The 9385-nt window shown below is 31.2% G+C and overlaps 1 protein-coding gene across 3 annotated transcripts in view; it reads right to left on the bottom strand.

Moving 5' to 3' along the window:
* Positions 1–9385, bottom strand: part of LOC145296141 (uncharacterized) — a 165790-nt gene that overhangs the window by 102020 nt on the left and 54385 nt on the right. The window contains exon 2 of one of the 3 annotated variants that reach the window (XM_080142328.1): positions 814–866. The exons of the other annotated variants lie outside the window; for them this stretch is intronic. The gene's annotated coding sequence lies outside the window, so the exon portion shown is untranslated. The remainder of the gene's footprint in view (positions 1–813; positions 867–9385) is intronic. 3 annotated transcript variants of the gene reach the window in all.

Below are 9385 nucleotides of genomic sequence, written 5' to 3'. Positions count from 1 at the left end.
CATTTTGTTTGGTTTTATTTAAAACAAAGATTTGTTTTTATCAAAATATTATTTCTTTCGTCTTTGTTCTTTAGTTATTTTTTTGTAAAAGTAAATTAACAAGCAAGAGGCGTAGATGGATTAAAATGAAAAAGGTTTGGAAATGTTTTATAATTTTTACTTATAACGAAAAATAAAATGAAAAATGATAAGTAAAATGAAAGTATTTTCAAAAAGAAAATTACAAAGCCATTTTATAATTTCTTCTTTGTAACAAAAGCAACAATTTTATTGGGTAATGAAGAAAGATTGGCCAATCGAAAAGATTCGTGTATACAGAGTCATTATGGTGGATGTCAGGAAGAGTCTTTTACTGGAACAATTATTGGATCGAATAGAATAGAGGATGTCATTTTCTAAAATAAGTGTAGAAATTGACAACATACAAATGGATAACGAAAATAAAAAAAATAGATCCAACAAAAGTGGTACATATTGAAAAAGTGATAAAAAGACATATGCAAGTAAATAAAGGTCTTGTTTTATTTCTATTTTTTTAATTTTTATTACCAAGAAAAAAGTGAATTAAAATAAAAGACATAAAAATGTCTAAATAAATAAATGTATATAGATAAATGAAACAAAAAGTCTTTAAAATCTCAAACAAAAATTGATGTGCATGGAAAGAGTTGAAATACATATCTAAGTTACATAAACTTTTTTTTTTTTTTTTAAATCACTGACAAGAATGCTTCAGTGATATTATGGCAAGTGTAGCAGAACAAAGAATGTGAAAAAGAACGAAACGAAAAAAGAGCGGCAAGTAAGAATTACCCAGGGCGATTCCCTTCTTGGCCTAACAGGCATCTTTCAAGAAAGGAAAAGAACTGAAATAATAAAATGGAGGAAATATCAGAAAAGCATCCTGGGGAGAAATTTAGACAAAAAAGTTAAATTTTACAAATAACTAAATTGGACTCTTTCTGAATAAGCTTACCATACGACCTGGGTAAATAATTACCTTGGAGAATACAGGACTTGATATGGCTATCATCTTGGATGTGTTAAGTAGAGTTGGGTGGTGTATGAATTTTAATTTTGTGTTTTGTTTTGTTTTTTCTTGATACCTTCGTTTCCAGGGGGGCGGGGTCATTTTTTAAGAAACCATTTATTCTCTTGTGATGGCGAAGTTTCCACATTTTGTTGAATTCTGCCTTGATTTCAATAAGGAGGTGGTCAATTTGTGATTTAATTATTCTCATTTAACTCGTAGTTAACTGCTGAAATAAAACCCTATGTTTAGTTCATTTTATTCTCAGCGGTTAACTTAAAACAATGCCTATGACAGATTTAAAAGATTCCGTGAATATAACTACTTAGAACTGAACAAAAATTCTAATATTAAATAGTTTAAACTCATCAAACCTTATTTACAAGGTGGAACGATAAAATTGTCGCCCTAGAAGATATGATTCCATTTCCATTTGATGAAAACTGGTTTTCTTTTTCGTTGCAGACCATCTACTAGTTGGCCAGTTGCGTACAAATCCCAAGAGCGATAGGAGCCTTCTATCATGTCTGAAAGTGACAATGTTCAACAAGCGATATTGGAGATGCACCACTTTACAACTCATACTCTCTACCAATCCAAGTTATGACAAGAGGACCATTGCCAGCACCCTCAAAATGCAAATGGTTCAACACTTGAGAGCACAGCTCAAAATTTCTGGTCTTTGGTGTGGTTTCAAGTGAGACCACATCATGCCACCTCACATCTTCAAAGCTCTAACAATTTAAATGGAAATCCATCTTTTCTGGACTGACAAAAAAAAGAAAAGAAAATGCAATAAAGCAAAAAACTTTCATTGTTGTCCCCGTCTAAAATTTCTATTTGGGAACAGTTTTTTTTTTCTTTAAAATATTGTTAAACTCCAAATTCCCAGATCATAAATAGTAATTTCTGTCATTACTAACTAGCAGAGTGTTATCACTGTTGCCCAAATAAAGAATCTATCAGGCACGTGTATACAGTGTGATGATGTATGGAAGTGAAATTTATCCAGAGAGAGTTGAGAACATGTGTCACATGCAAAGAAATGCTATGAGAATGATAAGATTCTTAAAGACATGTTTAGATTTGATCAACCCCAGATAACCTGGACAGCATAGGGAAATATGTATACAGAACAGGAGACTTTGTTGGTTTGGTTATGGAATTTTCACTTCATTATTTTCACTTATTACAAATTTACATGGAAAGTTGAGTTTGTCTAAAAACAATATTTGGCAAAAATGTAATCGCTACAAACCCTCTCAAAAAAAAAAAAAAAAAAAAAAAAAGTTAAAACTTGAGTGGTGGTGATGGTGGTGGGGCAGTGCAGAAATCCTCATAGAATATCAAAACTAGGAGGATCAGTTTACATTCTACTTACATAGCAAATAGCTGCAATAATAATTAAGAAAATATGTTATAATCAGAAAATGTAGCACTTATCAAAAATATATTGTGAAAATTTAAAAACATTGAATGAACAATCGTTTTCTTTTTTACTTCAAAATTTCTAGTTTTATTTGCTTGATTTTATGAATGTAAATTCGCTTTTTTGCTCTATGCATTCTTTTGTTATAAAGATGTAAAGCAAGACTAACCTGTTCATTAGCAAAAATATGCAACCATACGAGCATATTATTTGTTAGAAATAATTATTTACTCTATAATAAGACCAATGTGTATTTTATTTATCTTTTTGCTTCGTTTTGCTTGGTTGTCTCCCCTGTGGCCTTGAAGCAAATTTTGTGCCAAAGCAGCAAAACTAAAGCTGGCTTGCTAGGACACATATATATATATATATATATATATATATATATATGCTAATTTGGGTATATTTTATTAGTTTGAAAATATAGGTTCTATTTTACCAATTGTCATAAAATTTTAACCATAGAAGAGTATTATAATCTTAAAAAAAGCCAGCAAATTTTCATGTAGTTTTGGCCCATAGAAGTAAAAGATATGAGAATTTCAATATTCAATTTGACGACAAGTATAGATATATTCATATAAAGATATACCACTTTTGGGGGCAATTTTATCATTTCAAAATCTCGGCAACTACTTATCAGAATTTAACAAATGAAGGCTCATTGGAAAGCTAATGACCTGAATTGTGTAGTGGGCTATGTGACATTTGCCCTTAAGGTCGCACATTACTGTTTCAAGAAGGGAAGGTCACTTTTCTATCCTAATTTAGCGTAAAATAAGCCAAGGTGGCTATAAAGTGGATATTCATTTTACGTTAAATATGGAAAATTGATCCTCCACTTTATAATTTCTTCATATCTTGGAAACTACTAGTTTTCTGGGATTTTTACTGTTATTTTTGTTTTCAGCACCCTTGAAAACCTTTATAGTGGTAATTTTAAAGGATTTTTCGTGGGTGAAAAGATACTGCACCTTTACCAATACTTCAGTCATTTGTTTTCCTAGTTTTACATATGAAAAACAAAATATCTGATATTTCCCCCAAAACTTCTGGCCTTGATGGAGGGAAGACAAAAACTTGCTATTCAAATGATCTGAAATAACAGCAAATTCCAAATATTTCTCATATGTTATATCTCCCCTCTTTGGTTTTCATATATAAAGTAAATTTCATTTTATACTGGAGATATTCATAATTGTATCCTATTCCCAAAAGAAGAGAGATATAACATGAGAAATATTTGGAATCAAGTTGCCCCTTGCTGTTATTTCAGATCATTTAAAATGATAGCAGCAAGTTTTTGTCTCTTCATCAAGGCCAAGTGTTGGGGAAATATATTACAAGTTCCTTTTCTACATGATTTGTAGAAGACTTAAGATGTGCATTTGCTTGATTTAACATAAATAGGGCTTATTTCTCTGCTTGCCATGTAATGGTTGTAATTGGCCTCATTGCTTATAGTGCTTAGAATATAGCTAAAGGGGACTCATGTTCCGACGTTTGACCTGTGTGATTGGCTTAAACAGTTATCTCCACAATGAGGATTCTCTAAGGATGAAACAAAAAAAATAAATAAATAAAAAAATAAATACTATATATATATATATATATATATATATTATACACGCACACGTCATGGATTTTAGTGGTCAATGGCCAAAATATCTGAAATCAAGATGAATTTCTTAAACAGAGTGGCACGGCTCCCCATCAAGATAAAAAAATATATATATAAAAATAAGTCGTAAAAATTTGACTATAAGATTAATTTCAACAGCTAACAGGTGAATTCTTTGCGATATACTTCAAAGCATAGATCAAGCGGGATTTATTTTTTTTAATAATAAATCAATTAAAAATATTGTTAACATTTCAAAACAGAACACAATCTGAAAATAGAGCAACAAAATTATTTCTAAAATTTTCTACTTTGATTTTTTTTGTAAAAGACAACTTAAAACCATATAAAAAGATCATTATATTAATGAGTGGCCTCACACAAATTTGTATACATTAAGTAGAAAACCAAGCTAAAAAACAAAATCGCCATCACTGAAAATCGTAACCTAATTTTAACCGGGGGAGGGGGGGGAACTTAATGCCACAAGAGAAAGAATTATAGATTTTTCAAAAAGAAAATGTTGAAATTTTCTCCAAATTTAAATCAAAATAACCAAAAATAAATTATTGATTATAATGAAAATAATGATTGATTATTGAAATGGAAGGGAATTTCACTATATTTACTCATTTTCGCAAACTAAACCGGCTTTTTTGTAATACCTAGTTATAGAAAAACACTATACTGGCTTTTTTTGGTCCCTCAACTAAAAGGAAGGTGGACCTGTAAATTCACCCTTGTCCGGTCATCCGTTCATATATCTGCACTTTTCTCACATCGGAATTTTTGAAAGTTTGCACAAACATTAAACATGATATGAGTAAAAAAGTAACAGAACGGATTTTCCAGGAAACCTCCGGTTGCCCCCACCCCCAGAGGTGCCTTTTGGGTTAAAATTGACACTTGTGCTTATTAAAAAAAAAAAATCGATGCCTTGGATTTTTATAAAACTTTCTGAAAAGTTGTAACTAACTGATTTCTATACAATTTTGTTTGTCTATACTTCGCGATAATTCTTGGGTGTGCCTCAGGGGCTCTTCTAGAGCTAATAAAAACACTTCATTTTTGGGACTATTTTACCATATTTGTCCAACATAGTCTGTATTTCTATTTAGCAGTTTTGCATGGTGCTGACCTTAAATTTAAATATGTTAAGGCCTTGGGGACTTTGAGAGCTAAATGGAAGGGAGGGGGGGGGGGCAAATGATGGACTTAGCATTTCTTTTTTGCATGGTGCAGAACTCTAATTTACATATGTTAAGGCCTAAAACTGCAGTGTTTGTTCATTTTCACCAGGATTTGACGTCCCCAAGGGACTTTTGGAGCTAAAGGATGAGGGGGGGGGCAAATGCTGAACTTGTAATTTTTTTTATGCCTTATTCACTGTGCACTCACGGGCCACCATGCATGCTTCACTTGTTTTTTTATGTTAGAGACTCGAAAACTATTGATAGAATTGCAAATTTATCAGAAATACCTCATTATTGGTACTAGATTAAATTTTAGATGGATTTTCGGGGAACATGTTTAGAGAGAAGAAAAAATTTAATTATTTGCACTTTTATATACAAAGTTGGACATAACAATGAAGAAACTTGTTTTTGTTTTAAAGCATATCAACAATTTTTGTTATTTAGTGCATTTTGATGAACTCTCAATATCTTGAAATATGTTTTCTTCAATCTGTTATTCATAATGTGTATGTGTGTGTGTGCGCACGTGCGTTTGTGTGAATACAGTTTTACATCATATCCAGACCAGATTTCATTTAAGCAAGAAACATTAGCACCCTCCTCCACAATGGACAAGAGAATAATGGCAACCACAAAGTAACTACCCAAAACCTCACCACTGAATGTACCTATTTACTATGCCTCCCCACAGAAAAGATACTACACTTTGATCTTGTCCCGAAGGCCAAGTTCACCACTGAATGTAGCTTACAGTCAAACACAAGACATCCAATTTATAGCAAAAGAAAATCTTCCACCCAGAGTCGGTAGGTATAAGGTGCAATTCAGGTACTTAGAATTACAAAATACCCTAACCTACACTCAAACTCCTTTATTTCAAAGTCTTTCAATATTCAAGCTGTTGATTCTAAGTCGGACTCCTTCCAAAAAGCCATCAGATTCCAAAACCTTGCCACCAACTTGATGACATATAAAAAAAAATGTCACTGACAATTGAACATTTCATTCTTCATTAATTCAGACAGCATTTCGTTTGTACGATTTAATACGCGTTAAACACCATTGCTATTAAGCAATAATTAAGCAAAATGCACTTGTGGACAAAAGAACAAAAGAAAAAAAATTAAATTCTTTATATTGATTAATTAAGAGGATTAGTGTGGATTATCCCATAATCCAACTACAATTGGGATTAAACAATTTAGTCAGTTGGCATTTGTACAACTTGGGAATTTCTAGATTAAAAAACATAATCGTTTAAAATGCATTCATTTTTTTTTTTTTTTGAGAAGGAGAGGGGGGCGTGCTTTTGCCTAAATTTAGTTTATGCTGTTGTAAGGCTTACACCGGATGAAAGGTTATAGAGGAAATATGCTTTTTTTTAACTGTCCTCCTAGTCAGCTCACTGCATCAGAAGTACAGGAATTGGCTGACAAAGAATAGATGTGGAGGTGGACCAGTATGCATCTCAGTTTAGCAATTAATATACATGTTCTTTGTTGTTGTTGTTCTGACTTCAACAAGTGGAGGTTTTCAATTTATTACCTAGGACAAGATTTAAATTCATTCCCTAATTCAAGAAATATTTTTAAATACTTATGTATTCACTATAAATCGTCAGATTAAAAAAAAATGCACGAATGTTTTCGTTTTTATTATTATTTACAAGAAAAATAAATGCTGAATGATGAGTCATAAATATTTCATGTTTTTTATTCATTTTTTTTCTTACTTTTGTTTAGTCCCAGACAAGGCATATTGCCACTGAAGCATAAAGGACTGTGATATAGACCAGATTTAAAAGGGAGTGTCAGCCTGGAAGAGGAGGGAGAATGTTGGTACAGTTAGGAAAACAGGTCAGGAATGCCAAAGGCAAGCAGTAAGGAAAGAAGCTATCAAAGTAAAAAATTGAGATTTTGCTAATCGAATGGGTCAGGTTAGGGTTAAAGTATTTTCATTATAGGGACGTTGGCAGACAGTACAGGACCCATTAAGTAAAAAATTTGTTTTTGCGCCAAAATGGAAAAGGCTAGTGATTGGTTCATTAGTTCAAATGTGGCGGCAATACTTCATGCATGTGCAGATGGTGGCTTTATAGAGATATAAAAGAAATAACATTTATGAATATTGCAGCATCAAACATTCAGAAAACATTAACATTCACTTGTTTTACCCAGTATTCAAATTAACAGATATTAGATTTATTGATGCACTTTTGATGATAGGAAATCCTGTGAAATTGCAGTAAAGTATTACACCATATTTATTTATATCGTTATATATATATATATATATATATATATATATATATATATATATATATATATATATATATATATATGTAAAGTGGAGCTAATCGGTTTTTTTCATCTTTATAAATTATAGTTTTTTATACTAAGCATGTAATTCCATTTCATTCAAGATTTCCATAACTAATAAAAGCTAAAACACATTCAGTCAATTGAAATTATATCGAATATGTGCATAGGAAGGTTTCAATGTGTACAGTATCCAAAACGATTTAATAAAAACTGAATGGTAAAAATAATTGCAATGCAATAAGTGGAATTAAACCATAGAGACAAAAAAACTGAGATTTGTAAAGTCAAGAAATGAAACTGTAAATGCAAATAAACATGACTTGTAAAATTTTACATAGTTACTTAAATAGAAAAATGGAATGAATAAATTTCAGTTAAAAATATTCATAAAAATGGCATGCACCTCTGGCTCTACACTTATTTATGAATTCAAGAGTAAAAAAAATATACTTGTTATTTAGATTTCAATGTTTCATTAAATATCTGATAAATTTTTATCAAAAATCCAGATTTTTTTTAAATTAGTTACCTGCAAAAAAACTATATTACATTCTTTCCAGGAGTCGATCAGTATAACAGGTATGTCAAGCATAAAATAATTTTTAAAAATTCATCAACCTTTAATTTTACCTTCCAGCTTTCGAAGCTGACGCAAGTTTAATCTGACCCCTAAAAATGTTTGGCAACCTTTCGATTAGAGAATCAGATTCAAGCATGATTCAGTCAGTCCTGTTAATCTAAGTACTTATAAGCTATGACCGACTCTCTTGAAGGTTTATACATATTAGATTTATTGATGCACTTTTGATGTAAGTGTAAATATACTGTTTATGAATACTGACCAAAAACAAAATAAAAAAGGGTGTGAAAAAAAAGTTGCCATGTTACCCAGGAAGAATAGAATATTGAAAAAATTGCGTCAAGCAACATTTTACAATACAAGGTTCAGCTAACGGACATTAATGCAATATTTCTGCAAAATAGAGTAAAGAATATGACAGTGATCTTATAGGAGAGGGGAATCTTCACATAAAACAAAGCAAGAGTTGTCCGCCCCTTCAATAATTTGCATCAAATGAACATTAAATCACTAGTTTTGTTGGATTATAAGGGGAAAATATTGAGTGTACCATTAAACATTTGTGAAAAATACTTTACTTTTAGCAACCAAATCAGGTTTCTTTGGGTCACTAGTCATTAATTTCAACTTTTCGTGAATTCTAAGCAAAAACAAAGGCATTTTAGATGTTTGTAAAAAGGGCAATTTTGGTGGCAGATTTTGAAGAACGAGTCAGTTTTTTTTGTTTTGTTTTTTTTTTCAAAATCTGTTTTATTATAACTGGATGCAACATTTCACAAAAATCAAATAGTAGCAATTTCTAAAAATCCAAAAGACAAGTTGAATAACAGAATGTTAAAAATGAGAACGGAATAACAATGATAAAAACCTTCTGTCCAACTAAAATTAATGACCAAAAAGCAAACAGGAAGATTACCAAAAACTGCAGTTAAAGACTCAAAAGTTTGATTACACAAATGAAACATGTCTAAATTACAAAAACATCTCACAAACAGGGCTGCAAAATTGAACAGTATCAGGTCTAACTCAGACTCATAGAACTTTAAAACATCTGAATCCCATTTCTTGTTTTAAAGTCTTCCAATACTCAGACTGTTTGTTGATTCCTCATGGATTGACTTCTGACATTCGTACAAGTTCGGCACCGACTTCTTCCAAAACTTTCGACTCTGCAACCAGCTCACAAGTTTTTAATTTTGACTTTGTTT

The sequence above is a fragment of the Euprymna scolopes genome, chromosome 2, assembly GCF_053919585.1.
Source record: "Euprymna scolopes isolate OS-2025 chromosome 2, ASM5391958v1, whole genome shotgun sequence".
Taxonomy (NCBI): domain Eukaryota; kingdom Metazoa; phylum Mollusca; class Cephalopoda; order Sepiida; family Sepiolidae; genus Euprymna; species Euprymna scolopes.
This window is presented reverse-complemented; position numbering and strand designations above follow the sequence as displayed.